This window comes from Thunnus albacares, chromosome 11, assembly GCF_914725855.1.
Source record: "Thunnus albacares chromosome 11, fThuAlb1.1, whole genome shotgun sequence".
In the NCBI taxonomy this organism is placed as follows: Eukaryota; Metazoa; Chordata; class Actinopteri; order Scombriformes; family Scombridae; genus Thunnus; species Thunnus albacares.
In genome coordinates, this window is record NC_058116.1 from 28068964 (window position 1) to 28078125 (window position 9162).

At 41.7% G+C, this 9162-nt stretch overlaps 1 long non-coding RNA gene across 2 annotated transcripts; it reads left to right on the top strand.

Annotated features, from left to right (window-relative positions):
• Window positions 1-245: 245 nt before the first annotated feature.
• On the top strand, window positions 246-8190 carry LOC122992763. 2 transcript variants are annotated; one of them, XR_006406139.1, is made up of 5 exons: window positions 246-2673; window positions 3110-3355; window positions 3445-3489; window positions 3645-7700; window positions 8155-8190. It is a non-coding gene; the product is annotated as an uncharacterized LOC122992763 (long non-coding RNA). The 2 variants fall into 2 exon arrangements; XR_006406138.1 differs by having other exon boundaries at window positions 3645-8190.
• Window positions 8191-9162: the final 972 nt, after the last annotated feature.

Sequence of the window (9162 nt, forward strand, 5' to 3'; positions counted from 1 at the left end):
TGCCCACAGAGCAGTGTCAGAGAAACACTGATTTTTAACATGAAACTGCTTTATTCAGTGTTTTTACCTGTTTTAATCACTGAGTCTGTTTGTATTCAAGAGGAGACCACTGTGGATAATTCGGCTCCTGGTAAAAACATCCTGAACGATGAACAGTGGAGTAATCCTACCCAAAGAAGCTGGTTATTTAACAATGAAGACAACAACTCCCATGATCCCACGCTACTTTGCATCATACTCCGTCTTTTGTTATTGATTTGATTGAGAGACCCCTAGCGGCTGAAATCACATATTGTGTGTTTAATACACCCATGGTGTGAACACCATTTAGGTCCTAAACTGCCATGCATGCACAGATTTAACTGAAATGTGAGCCGCATGCATACAAGAACAACAACAATAACAGACAAATCACAAACATGGATGATATAGCTGTTCTAGCATTCCCTTACGATAAGTTCCTTCCAGTTTGGCTTGGATAGATGCTTCTCCATAAACTCTCCAACAAATATGAAATTTCGTCGTCTCTCCATTGACCTCCGTTGCTGTTGTTGCTCTCCTGTGTGTTTATTTGTACTGGGCTATAAGGGGCCAGGCAATATGTGCAGAGTGAAACCAAGTGAAACCATATGAATTCCAATCTGACCGTACCGTAGCCAGAGATCGGATATGAATCAGATCTTGGACCGCATATGCAAGCGGCCAAGACCTGATATGAAAAAAATCAGATTTTTTTTGTTCAGACTTGTGTGAAAAAATCAAATCTGAGTCACTCGGATTTGGACCACTTCAGCATGTAATGTGAATGTAGCTTAAATTCATTTAACCTGACTGCAAAATACAATGTAAGTTATTAGTTATTCTTAACTCAGGCTTTTTTCTATTTCAAATTTGCTTCATTAAAACTAATTGGTTGCAAGTATAAACTTGGAAAAAGCACAACTTCAGAAGCATTTTGTAGTGTTCAGTTCAGGTTTCTAACCTACTGTAGTGTTTAAACATAGAATATGCAAAATCTGATTCAAATATGATTCCTTTGTCTTTCCTTTGCATATGAACATTTATAATACTTAAGATGGTTTAATTAACAGCAGCTAATTCAGATTATGCCTCCCTTTCATTTGAAATGAGTACAAAACTGGCTTTACATTGTGAGAAAACGGAATGAATCTAGTATTGCTCAAACCTCCATTTCACCTTTTTTCATAGTATCAATATCCAACCGAATACCTAGGGATATTTTTGGAAGCTGTGTTAACAGATATTATTGATTCACAACTGGCTCTACTTCTGCTCCTTTTAACTCCTTCAACTAACACATTACAATAGCTGTGTAAATCATTCACTTTGCCTGTTGGTCCTAGCGGAAAAGAAACCTATTCCAACAAAATGAGAGGTTTGTTTGTGTAAAATCAGGTCCAGTAGTGTGTTGTCACTTTGCATCCACCAGTAAGCTAATTTCAACCTTGATTATATTACTGTGGTTGTTGTTCCCTTTAGATGGTGTACGGCTTCCACTCCATCTGTGCCCCTTTTGTTCGTTAAAGATGTTTTTTCAGAGTAAGAAGAGAAACAAGGAGAGGGGAGGCGGGGGGAGCAATCATAGACAGATACACTATACACCTGAAGGACAAGAATTTGAATGCTTTTTTTATTCATAGCAAGATACGAGCAAAATGTTCTTTCTCATGTCTGCATGTACTTCTACTACTATTAATACCAAAACTCCATTTATAAGTGCAGTGATGTCGGGGCCTGGGTCATAGCTAAATCCTTGTGTTGTGTGCTCACCATTTTAATCCAAGCTTATACCTTATATGAATATTCCCTTTTCACTTTCACTCTTTTTATATATAAATATATGTATGTATGTATGTGCTCACTGCTCGACAGGGGAGGTAGAGACAGAGATGCACTTCCTCCTCCACTGTGAGATGTTCTCTTCAGTAAGAGACTTCCACTACCAAAGGAAATAACAAACAAATACCAAACGTCCAAATGTTAACTCCAGAGGAGAAATTGGCAGTTCTCCTGGGTGAAGGGACAGCAGCTCCTCTAGCAGCTAAATATGTATCTTCCTGCCACAGCCTGACAGACTCACAATCACTGTAAAATCTATATTTATAAGATATTAAGTAACTGTATCATATTCTATAAAACTGTGTTGTACGTTACTGTATTGTATTACCATCAAATAATGGACTGCATCAGTATAATAAAGAACCTGCATGTGACACCTGTATGTTTAATATGTATATGTAATATGTATTATATGAATCTTCTGTAAACTGCTTTGGCAACAACATGAGCATTTGGGCAGTAGATAAAAGATGTCTGTCAATACCTGGGTTGCTAACTCTCACATACTTTGCTGCCCAAACAACTGTCAAGACAAAACACTATGACAGCAACACAGATGAACAGGCGAATATATTATGGTCAAAGTATTTCTGGTATAGTAATGGTTAAACCTGGTGAATATCTTGGACTCTACAAGACAGCTGAGCATTCAAAAAGTGGGTGTTTCCATGGAGCTGCATCTTAAATTACTCTCTGATTGTTGCGTAGTGCTTATCACCGTGATAATCGGACAGCTGCTCAAGTTCACAGCCAGGAGCCCAGAAGGTGTTCAAGCAAGCCAGCCACACTCCATCTAACCTGGTATGAACCAAGGTAAGTGAATAGGGCAGCTATTAATCATGGATTAATTAATTAATTAACCCAGGGTGTTTGTTATAAACTAACTGTATAATATTTGTTTTGAATAAGTGATCTGTAAGTTTCAGAGTAGGATTAAGCTAGTTTACGTTAGCTTACATAAGCTGTCTAACATTAAGGGCACAGCAGAGAGAAGAATGAAAGCAACGTTAAACAATGGCATTTGGTTTTTCGAAAGGAAAGCCAGGTGTTCTATAATTGATTCTTATGTTAATGCTTATGGATGAGGTGGTTGCATATTTTCTGTATTTTAAGTGAGGGCGTTCATCCGAAAGCTGATGTCAAAGTTCTTGAAGGAACTGAGATGAAAACTGAGATAATCTACAGGTATATAGTGTGGGCAGAATGGTGCAAGGGTGAGAAATAGCACGTTATCTTTTTTGCCTTTCAGACCTCTAACTTGGTGTTGGTCTGACTACAAAGGCAATGCTGATGAGGCTGGATGAAACTGGTGAGATTCCCTCGGGTGAAGTCACCAAATTTTACAAGGCAGCAAGAGGCTTCCTGCTAAGATGTACGGATACGCATTGAAGAAGCTAACGTTACTGAATGATCCCCTGCTGCCATATGCTGAGTTTGTGGACTTTAAGCAGAGACAAGACTTGCATGTGGATGATGTGCTCTACTTTGTCCAAAGGTAAATCACTGAACTCTTGTTTTCACTTCACCAATACTTAATTCAAACAACGTGAGTAGTTATATAAAGATAATGTGTGATTTTGATAGGCTTCACCGGCAGCTGTGATGGGTGAGAAAAGACTACGCTCTGAGGTATTAAACAGGGAGATTCTGCTACTGAAAAGAGTTGTTTCTTTCTATTTGAATAGATGATTAGCTATAGTTTATGGAGATTTTATTTACAAAATTTAACTTCTGAATGTTTTTTTCCAATTCTAACTAATATTGTTGAAATTGTATTTTCCCAGATATGATCGCCTTCCTCCTTTTGAGGATCCAAGGGACCAGGACAGGATTTCAGGTGAGTTTCTGGAGTACTAGATGCCGGAGGAAACAGCCATACATGACACCGTCTGGAAAGGTGCCCTGGTGAGTGTTGAAGAGGAAGACCGATTCCATTGTATGGACATGGTGTCTGAACAACTGGTGAATCACAGTTCCCAGACTCAGGAAGGTGGCACAGCTTGTTCTATGCTTACCTCACTCTAATGTAGATGCAGAACGAGTCTTCTCAACAACTGGCCTGATCAAAACAGTGTAGAAACAGACTTGAACTAGATGGGAAGCTGTTGTCCATTATGTGCATTAAAAGTAATCAGGTCACACCGTGCTGCTACAAACATGAACTGCTGGTAGAAATGATAATCTAGTCCGAGTCTGCTGCTTGTAGTTGTAGTAGGCTAAAATAGGCCCCTGTGTGTGTGTGTGTGTGTGTGTGTGTGTGTGTGTGTGTGTGTGTGTGTTTGAGAGAGAGCGCAAGTGTGTAAGTGAGTAAATGAGTTAGTGAGTGTTCATGTATATATTTGGCTGGGTGAGTAAGCATGGTCGTGTAGATTTGGCTGTGTGAGTGAGTGTGTATTTGTGTGTGTGTGTGAGTGAGTGTGTATTTGTGTGTGTGTGAGTGAGTGTGTATTGGTGTGTGTGTGTGAGTGTGTTCATGTATCGGCTATGTGTCTGGAGTAGGATAGGGTTTTTTTTAATTTATGGTTCTTGCTACCATTCTGATTCTCTTCTTCCAATAAGCCCTTGTTATTGCCTTTTTAACTTAACGTTATTCAATAAAACATTGTAGTTTTAATATCGGAAACAACATGACTTTCATTAGTGAACCAACCTGGGTGCGCTTTATTGGGTTAGTGTATGTCTAATATTGTGAAATTGTTAGGATAGCATAGCCAGGCTATATCCTTAAATCTTACATCTAAGCTGCTGCTCCCGCCTCATGTGTAAGCTGCATACTGTTTTAAATCCTGATGGTGAATTGAGTCCAAACATCTGCATGTGATTAAGTCAGCATATGCGTTTGCGTGATTAAGCCCATGGCATCAAAATCTCACTCCAGCCAGGTACCCAAAGTCGGCAACCCTGCAGTACTTGCTTACAGATCTGACAAAATGGTGGATGTAACAATGTCAGTTTGCAACTCCTGCAGAACTGTGACAGTAAGGGTTGCTGCTAGCAACAGAATGGGGGCTTGATAACTACACACTTTAACTGTGCTAGCTCCCCCCCATCATATTTAAAAAAAATGCAACAGAGTGGAGGGCAATGACTTGTGGCTGCGTAGTGTGTGATGCAGAGGGTGAGGGGACATCGACTGACCACCACTCAGTGTAACATGAATAGCGTGAATAGTGATTTAGAGCTGGTAGTCAGAGTTAACCAGCCATGAGCAGCTGCTGTCAGACTCTCTGTGTCCGTGCTGGAAACAAAGAGAGTCCACTGGAGCTTTGACAGTCATTAGAAGCACATTCAAGCCCTTTGTAAAAGTTTCTGTGTGGTTCCTGTGTTGTAGCTGAGCTAGTGGCTCTTCTACAAGAGGCTCTCCAGTGTGAGTGTGTCTGTGGGGGAGTGTCAGTATGTAGCGGTAGCCCTGCTGTTTATCGTGTTAATATTACCATCATCAGCCCTGGATATCTTGTGAAGCTCTGAATATAGCACAGTTGTGTTGTGTTTACTGCCACAGTAAAGGAATACATTTCTTGTTCATGTACAATGTCGTCTCTGCTGTCTTTTATCAGGCTTGCTATATTTGAGAGGCACAAACTGAGGCTGAGGTATTGCTGTTTGCTTGACATATGATATAGACCTCAGAGTCTTGCCTGTTATGTCACGATTAGGGAGGGGCGGAGAATTCAGCTCAACTGAATTTTCAAATCCAAGCAGACATAAATAAGCTAATTTTGAACAGAAAAAACAGTTTAAATGTGAAGAATATATATATATATATATATATATTTAGTGCGTAGTTACTCTTTAGAAACATTTCCTCATTATGTTGATAAAAAACATAACTTAGGTGCCATTACTTTCTTTTAGAACATGCAGTATTTTCTGTTGCAAATAAGCAGTATAAAACATAATTTTTAGGAGACAGGGTTTGATACCTTCAGACAGGCGTCCAGGAGGCATTCCGATCTTATGCCTGAACCTCCTCATCTGGCCTCTTTTATTGCAAATAAGCATTGGTTCTTTTTCAAGCTCCCTCTATGCATCTGGCCTCGACTCTAATGGTGTATTCAGACCAAACGTGAAGCAAATTTTTCACGTGGCATGATTGCATACAAAGTCAATGTAAAGATGCAAATAGACCTGAATTTGCGCCGGGCGACGCAAGTTGACACAAATATGTGTCCGTGCGTTAAAAATGTTTTAACTCGAGCCAAAAATTTGCACTTGTTGCAGAGCTTTATGAATGTACTTTATAAACATACAGAGAGGACTGGGGTGCAGGAGAGATATTGGAGGGAAATAACAGAAGAAGAATAACAAGAACCGGAGTTCCTGGTGAGTTCAGACAGAAGTTAAACTGAACCCAAACACACAGACACACCCTGTGCTAGCTAGCTTGCAGTTAATGTACAGTACTGTACTTTGGCTGTTTGGGGCAAGTAATCACAGATGATCCTGGAGTCTAACTCATGCAAGTAACGCAAAGCGATTTTTCGTCTCGCATTACTCTGGACGTCCAAACACACCATAAGGATGAGTCCAGACACCTTGTGAACGAGTTTCATCTCAGCTGTGTCCAAGATCTCATTCTTGAGAAACACTACACTAAAGCTCATAACCATTAAAAACTGGGACGCAGATCAAATTGTTAATCGTTACTTCACCGTTATTCCCCCCCCCAAACTGCCTCACACTAAGCTCCATCCGTCAAAATGTGTGTTGGTGGTCACAGTGTAATGAAGCCAACAGATCCCCAACAGAGAAGCAATCCTGAGGCCACCAAACTGGAATCTCTCTCTCTCCTCGGCTGCACTTTGAAATCTTGTCCATGAGAACCACAAGCAGAAATTCCGTCAACATCCTCTGAGAATGCACAAATGTTAGTGTTCATTGTCAAGTAAGCTTAAAACTGGAAATAAGTTTTTTATTTCTCCTACTCAATAACTGTGATGGGTTTCCATGGGCTTGTCATGAATTAGATCCAACAAGAAGCTCACTTCAACACAACCACATATCATTTTTCATCTTGGCACAATCCCCAATCTCTTTGATGCTCCAGTTTGTTATGTTCGCTCGCCAAGAACGTTGCAGTTCATCACCATTCTGCTTCTTTCTATGGGGTGAAATTCACAGATGGTAGGCGGGTGCATGTCAGGATCTTTCAGATACTCCCATAAGGAATGGAAAGATGTATTATTTATCATTTCACTGTGTATGTGTGTGTGTGTGTGGCAGGGGCCTGGGGGGTGGCTGAATGATCTGTGATGTATATGTAATTGCCCCTTGAATTGCCCCTGTTCTTTAATGTATGCATTTAGACAAATGCCCCTACCCACACATGCAGAACATCTGAATAATTCACATTTAAGAAGCTCTCCACACTCCACAACTCAGTATTATATCACCTTATAGCTCAATTCTCAACACACTTTTATTTTGGGGATCTTTAGTTGAATGTGCTCTAATAAGACTTGATTTTTTGTGTACTTGTGTGTTTTAATGCCTGATACCTGATATGTCTGGAAATTGCCTAAAAGTTGGAGGTTGGAGGTCGGGGTAGATGGACAGTGTACAAGATGCAGGACTCATAGCCACAGGAGGGGTGACTCCAGGTGGCTGGGGCTGCATATAGGCTCATTCGTGTTGTTGCAAGATTTTATTTCTTTCTGTGGCATGCAAGCCAGTCCTGCAAAAACAGACCTGACACATAAAGATAGTGGAGCATACAATACTAATGTAACAGAGTCACAAAACCACAGTGACGCAACAGCTCTCTCTTTGTGATTTTTTTTTTTTTTTTACTGGAATCCGCAGTAACAGACAGTAAACATCAAGGAACCCCTCATGGACAGGTGGGTCTGTGTTTCTCTTGGTTACATCACTGACTGCATTCCACAATATATGTACATTGTACACATAACCAGAGGCAACAACTTTATGAAAACAGTATAATTACGTATTAACCTCGGCTACTAGGTACTAAACCCTGGGGGTTTACTAAATAACTAAAATGATAAAAAAATAAATAAAGCCACTCACCAACTTTACATTGTAGGATATAATACCAACACAAACATGTCGGTTAACATTATAAACAACCATTGTGTGTGACTTCTAGAACAAAAACTACATTTCCCATGCTGTGAGTATAAGCATGCATGCAGTGCGGCTCACTAGCAGTACCAGCTTCAGTTTAGTTCTACAGAAACAGCACAACAAAATGGTAATGTATTACATCTTACACTACTCTTAGTATCCTGTATTCGTACATTAACTTCAATTCATTTCAATGCTTTGATTTAATAGCTGGGAATTCTTTCCTGCCATGCACAGTGCCTTGGGGAAAAAAACATAGCATACAACCAATAAACCTCATAGCCAGTGTGGGGGGATATATCTCAGACTGTGAGGAAAGTCCTTCTGATCAAGGACACTGCAGTCCAGACCCCTCCACAGCTGAACACTCTGTCACAGCTCCACCAGAACCACTGGTATCACCCTCTGCAGCCGCCTCATCCACCAAGCCCCATTCAGTCAAGCCTCATCCACCAAGCCTCATTCAGTCAAGCCTCATCCAGTCAAGCATCATCCACCAAGCCTCATCCACTAAGCCCCATCCACCAAGCCTCATCCACCAAGCCCCATCCAGTCAAGCCTCATCCACCAAGCCTCATCCACCAAGCCCCATCCAGTCAGGCCTCATCCAGTCAAGCCTCATCCAGTCAAGCCTTATCCACCAAGCCTCATCCACTAAGCCCCATCCACCAAGCCCCATCCACCAAGCCTCACCCAGTCAAGCCTCATCCACCAAGCCTCATCCACCAAGCCCCATCCAGTCAAGCCTCATCCACCAAGCCTCATCCACCAAGCCCCATCCAGTCAAGCCTCATCCACCAAGCCTCATCCACCAAGCCCCATCCAGTCAAGCCTCATCCACCAAGCCCCATCCACCAAGCCTCACCCAGTCAAGCCTCATCCACCAAGCCTCATCCAGTCAAGCCTCATCCACCAAGCCTCATCCACCAAGCCCCATCCAGTCAAGCCTCATCCACCAAGCCTCATCCACCAAGCCCCATCCAGTCAAGCCTCATCCACCAAGCCTCATCCACCAAGCCCCATCCAGTCAGGCCTCATCCACCAAGCCCCATCCAGTCAAGCCTCATCCACCAAGCCCTATCCAGTCAAGCCTCATCCACCAAGCCTCATCCACCAAGCCTCATCCACCAAGCCCCATCCAGTCAAACCTCATCCACCAAGCCTCATCCACCAAGCCCCATCCAGTCAAGCCTCATCCACCAAGCCTCATCCACCAAG